This window comes from Mizuhopecten yessoensis, unplaced genomic scaffold (assembly GCF_002113885.1).
Source record: "Mizuhopecten yessoensis strain PY_sf001 unplaced genomic scaffold, ASM211388v2 scaffold9767, whole genome shotgun sequence".
In the NCBI taxonomy this organism is placed as follows: Eukaryota; Metazoa; Mollusca; class Bivalvia; order Pectinida; family Pectinidae; genus Mizuhopecten; species Mizuhopecten yessoensis.
The window spans coordinates 47,550-53,424 of NW_018408212.1; the positions used below are offsets into that span (position 1 = coordinate 47,550).

At 37.0% G+C, this 5,875-nt stretch overlaps 1 protein-coding gene across 5 annotated transcripts in view; it reads left to right on the plus strand.

Moving 5' to 3' along the window:
• Window positions 1-156: 156 nt before the first annotated feature.
• LOC110458781 (gastrula zinc finger protein XlCGF26.1-like) overlaps window positions 157-5,875 on the plus strand; it is a 17,903-nt gene continuing 12,184 nt past the window's right edge. For 2 of the 5 annotated variants that reach the window (XM_021510685.1, XM_021510686.1), the window contains exon 1: window positions 1,188-1,257. The gene's annotated coding sequence lies outside the window, so the exon portion shown is untranslated. Of the gene's footprint in view, window positions 244-1,187; window positions 1,258-5,875 lie in introns of those variants that run through there. The other 3 variants (XM_021510689.1, XM_021510687.1, XM_021510688.1) reach the window with 3 other exon arrangements.

The window sequence follows — 5,875 nt, forward strand, 5'->3', positions numbered from 1 at the left end:
GCTCGTTTTTAATTTTTATTTTCATATCCCATCAGGTCAACTATTCCGTCTTTGCGTATTGCAGAGTTATCTTCTCTTGTGAGCAGGTATTGATTGTTACGTCATTGGTTTGTGTGAGAAAATGACGTCGTTTTCTCAAAAATTGATGACGTTCCTCTCACAAACAAATGACGTAACACAAGAGAGGATAACTCTGCAATACGCAAAGACGGAATACAGTCTGTCCACAGGTTCTAGCCACAGGTACTAGCCTTGTCTGTGAATACACCCATAATATAACCAAATTACTACATTATGACAAGAAGTTTTTTGCCATTCTCATTGATTATGTCGATCCTAGAGCTTCATGTTGGAACGGTCGAAAAAGTCTTCGGTGGGGAATTTCTTGTTGGAACTTTGTTCATGTTTAATGCACATAGATTCAAATAATGAATTTAGAACTTAAGTGCAAAACCTTTACATAAAAACCATTAAGGTTATGTACAGTCACGGAATTGTTATACGTGTACCAGTTACCTCCCTTCAATTGAGTTTATTTTCACCCACACGATCTTAATTACATTTTGGTTACCGAGCCTCTTAATTCATGCAAGCATTTTAAGCACTTGAAAGTCCCAGATTAACAAAATGTTCTTTTTTCTTTGACATGACCCTATGCCGTGGAGAATATTATCGAGCGGTTTATGCCGGTATTTAGGTCCACGAGAGAATGTTAGAATGTCAAAACCGGTGGCCCTTCAGGTTTTTTCCATAGCTATGACTGTTGTGATTGACAATTATTTATGTAATTAAGCAGTTTACATTGACACTTACCGCTTAACGTACAGTGTAGGCCTATGTTGTGATTCTTCAGTTGGAAGGAGAGGTACTATATATAAACCCAGAGACCTAAAGTAAAGGTCCCGTTAATTTAGGTCTATGATAAACCTCACCAAAATAAAATAGACTACGTAAAGAGAAAGGCAGTCGATGACGTAAAAAGAAAGGCAGCCGAATCTCGTGCTATTTACTTTTGATTACGCCTAGAAAGTTTCTCAATAATAGCAAACATTTGTTCAATTGATATATTGATATAAAAAGGGTGAAGAAATTGACCCGGAATATCTAAAAATTCCGAGTGCGAAAATATATCTGATCCTAACAGTCAAAATTACTTTTTCATATGCCTGGGGGTGATTATGTAGCTTGACGGATTCAAAATGGCTGCCTTTCACCTCAGTTGAGACGATGGTGCATTTTGCAGGAAGACTTTAGATTGTAAGTCTGTTGTTAGGTTGTCAGATCATTATCATGATTATGTTTGAACAACATAAGCTTTATTTAACCTTATGTAGGTCTACAATTTAACATGCAATGGTGTTGGGGACAGAAATTTGCTTGATAAGATGGTAAGACTAAGATCTTAATTTCAATTCAAGTTGTTTTATTGTTTCCAAAAGGATTAGACAACAGGCTTAAGTCTATATAAGCCTTGTCCCATTCCGGTTACAGCATGATGTGGCATAAGTATACAAATATATAATCAACATGGGGGGCATGATGGACATACGATTTGTGATAAAGATAGTGCCGTCGCTGGGGCTCGAACCCGCGACACTTGGCTCTCATCTCCAGCCCGATTCCCTATCGCTGAGCTAAAGGGACATTTCCCTACAGCTGACGCTTGTAAGCTTAAGGCACCCTTTTCGCACTGTTCTTCCAGTCGTTGTAAGTCTTAGACTTGTGAGACTGTCCTATATCTTGTTGTCATCGATACTTTATGGTATGCGCATATTTGTTGGTGACAAGTTTAAAGAGTTAAAAGTTCGTTCACACTAACGATTTTTAGTGTGTTGATTATATTTTTTTGTACAGTTAAAATTCCTGATATATATACAGACGTGTTTGGTAGCGAAACAATTTCACTAACCCGCTGTCAGCAACATTAACTGCTGATAAGCACGTGATCTTAATGTTCATTTTTCCAAGGTTGTTGAGATAGCAAATAATGTTACTACCCTTCCATTGTCCGTTTTTTCCACCATGTACACTAGGGTAAGCGACACCTTCTGGAATTCAAGAAGTCTCCACGCTCTATTTGAATTTGAATGCGGTTCGATCATACTCGTCTCTTACTTCTCTATGGGTATTTAAGCCGGTTCTCTAACCGCTACAATTACTGATTTGTGGAATATTCCTAACTTCATTATGTTGGTTATCATAAGTTTCATTAATACCCCCAATAACTAATTTTGTTGCATTTGTTAAATTAGCGATACAGTATCACTAAATTATAACGTATGCTTTTCTGTGAGTTATTTGCCTTTCTGGAGCTAATAACAATCAGGTGTGAATTTAATAGGTAGATTTTTCCAGTGTTCATTCAGTCTGGATTTAAAAATGTTCAGACTTCCTGCAGTCACTACCATGCTTGTCAGGTTATTCCAATCATTCACAATTCTGTTGGAGAAGCAATTTTTCCTACAGTTTATCCTACTCCTTACTTTCTTCAGCTTCCACTGGTGTCCTCTAGTTCTGGTGTTATCATCTAGTTCGAAGAACTTGGATTTCTCTACTTTATCTATTTCCGGTAGAATTCTGAACGTCTGTACCATATCATTCCGTTTCCTTCTATATTGGAGCGTCGGAATTCCTAGATTTAGTAGTCTTTCCCTGTATGTCTTGTTTCTTAGAGCTTTAATTAATTTTGTCGCCCTACGTTGCACGTTTTCGACTGCTATGATATCTCTTTTGTAGATTGGGTTCCAAACAATTTGGTTACCTTTTGCTACACATCCTGATATGTGCTTGCTGAACTTCAAGTCCTTGTCGAATGTGACTCCTAAATCCTTTTCTTCCTTGACTTGTGATATTTTGGTCGAGCTTCCGTTGATTGTCATTAAATAGTTGTTTTCCTGGTTACTATGTCCCAGATGCATTGATTTACATTTTGAGGTGTTGAATGACATCTGCCATTTATCAGACCACTTTGTAACGTTGTTCAGATCTTGTTGAATTGAATCTTTCTCTGCCACAGAACCTGTCTTTCCAATGATCTTTGCATCATCTGCGAATAGTTTAGAGATGGTATGTATGTGTTCCGGAAGGTCGTTAATAAATATTAGAAACAGGATTTGGCCGAGTACGCTCCCTTGTGGTATTCCAGATTTTACAGCCTCCCAATCGGATGCCTTCCCGTGTACAATCACCCTTTGTTGTCTCCCGATAAGAAAGTCTTTTATCCACTCCAATACCTTTCCAGTAATTCCGTATCTTTCAAGCTTTGTTAATAAACGATTGTGGGGGACTGTATCAAAGGCTTTTTTAAAATCTAAGTATATGATGTCCACTGGTTCTTTGTTGTCCAAAATTTTGGTGATAATTTCTATGACTTCGAGTAGTTGTATGGTTGTTGATCTACCTTTTCTGAATCCATACTGGTGTTTGGTTAGAAGGTTGTTGTTTTCTAAATGTTCCATAATTTTATCACGTAAAAAAATTTCCATGCATTTTCCAATGACTGATGTTAAACTTACTGGACGATAATTTGCTGGTTGTTTCCTGCTTCCCTTTTTATGCAGTGCAGTTATGTTTGCCTCTTTCCATTGGGTTGGAAGTTTCCCTTCGTCGAGAGATTTCTGGAAGATGATTTTGGTCGGGGTTGCTATTGCGGTTCCAATTTCTTTAATGACCTTCGGGTGTAGACCGTCAGCCCCTGGGGATTTTGAAACTTTGACTTCATCTAGTTTATTCAGGACCATTTTATCGTTTATTTGAACTTCCGTTAGTTCGATGTTATTGTTGCGGTTTTCAAATAATGGAGTTATTTCCAGATTTTCGTCAGTGAATACACTGCAAAAATATTTGTTTAGAAGATTGGCTTTTTCCTTGTTGTCCGAAACATTGTTTTCATTTTCATCAGTCAGGTCACCCAGTCCTCTCTTGACTTTGGTTTTGGTCTGTACATATTTCCAAAAACTTTTGCTGTCCTTTTTCACATTTTCAGCCACTGTTTTTTCAAAGTTCATTTTCGCCTCCCGGCATGCTGTAGTAGCTTTATTCCTCGCCTCTTGGTATTTGTGGAAATTTTCCTCTGATTTGACATGTTTATATTTGACCCACCGTTTTTTCTTTCTTTTAATGGCTTCCATCAAATCATCTGTAACCCAGTATCTTCTAGGTTTCCTGTTCGGATCTACTTTCCTCACTGGTACATGTTTCTTCATCGTCTTATTTACTTGTTCATGAAAGTGATCCCAAGCTTCCTGGGTTGATTGTGTTTCCATTAGTTCCTCCCATGCCATTTCCTTTAACTCCTTTCTCATTTCCTCATAGTTTCCTTGGTAGTATCTGTAGGTGGTTCCCTTTGTTCCCTTAATGTCTAGGTACAATTGGATGTCGAATGTCATTACCACATGGTCACTTTTCCCTAGCGGTGCCTTAATCTCTACTTCTTTAACCATGTTTTCGTCCTTTGTTAAAATTAGATCCAGGATTGCAAATGCAAATCTTTTACGGGTGATACATATTGACTTTTTTGGGGAATAGTGATATTAAATTAATTGAGTTTTGAAGTACATATGTAACTTGATTGATAGAAATGTCAAATGATGGAAGATATGAAAAGATATAACAATTACAAACCTTCACAATAACACTTCCATACTTCTGCACTATATAAATTAATGGGAACTCTATCTAAATCAGAGATTTATAATCGTTAAATACATCTCTGATATGAATAAAGAGTTTCCACAGCAATTAATCGACTAATACTACTACATGTATATTATGTATGTGGTCGGGGAAAACCACTAACTTGCATATAATACGAAAACTCGCCTATTACATGTATACGCCAATAGGGGTATGGATTTGTTACTAAAAATAGCCAAAATCACTTTAATCTTAACTTTTTCAATTTGTTTGTCCAAGTCGCATTTATTCAGTCATGAAACATAATACAAATGCAAAAATAAACTTTATTTGCATGTGGGAAAATACCAAAAATAGATGCAATACTTCCGGTAAAGTTACATCAAGTTTCTAAGTAGCCAACGCTTTCAGTAAACATCTTTTAGCAAAATATTATTTACCTTGTCGTAAATTAATGCAATTTTTAATAATATCTTGCAAAAGTTACTGTTAAAGCGATTTGGGTTATTTTTAGTTACAAATCCATACTCCAATCGGCGTATAATAGGCGAGTTTGCGTATTATACGCAAGTTGGTGGTTTTCCCCAACCTGATGTAGCTGTTACTAACATCAATAACATGTTAATGTTTAGCCCTAAATCCTATTCGCGCTAAGGGTTGTTTCGCCCAAGGTTTTTTTCCCTAAATTATTTTTTTGATTTATAAGCTAATATAATAAGAAATATTTCAAAATATCAACTCAACTTTTTGATAACTTTTTAGGTCACCTGAGACAAAGTCTCAAGTGACCTATTGCGATCGCCTTTTGTCGTCGTCCGTCGTGCGTCCGTAAACAATTTACATTTTCGACTTCTTCTCAAAAAACCCTGAACTAATTTCAATGAAATTTTGCAGGGACCTTCCATGGACAAAGGTCAACAAAATTAGTTGCCGGTTTAGTCCTAAGCCCCCAGGGGCCTGAGGGTCGTGGCCAAAAAGGGTCGAATTGGCTAAAATTTCAATTATCTTCTTCTCCAAAACCCGTGAACCAATTTCAGTGAAATTTTGCAGGGACCTTCCATGGACAAAGGTCAACAAAAATAGTTGCCAGTTTAGTCCTAAGCCCCCAGGGGCCTGAGAAGCGGGGCCAAAAAGGGTCAAATTGACTAAAATTTCAAAAATCTTCTTCTCCAAAACCCCTGAACCAATTTCAATGAAATTTTGCAGGGACCTTCCATGGACAAAGGTCAACAAAAATAGT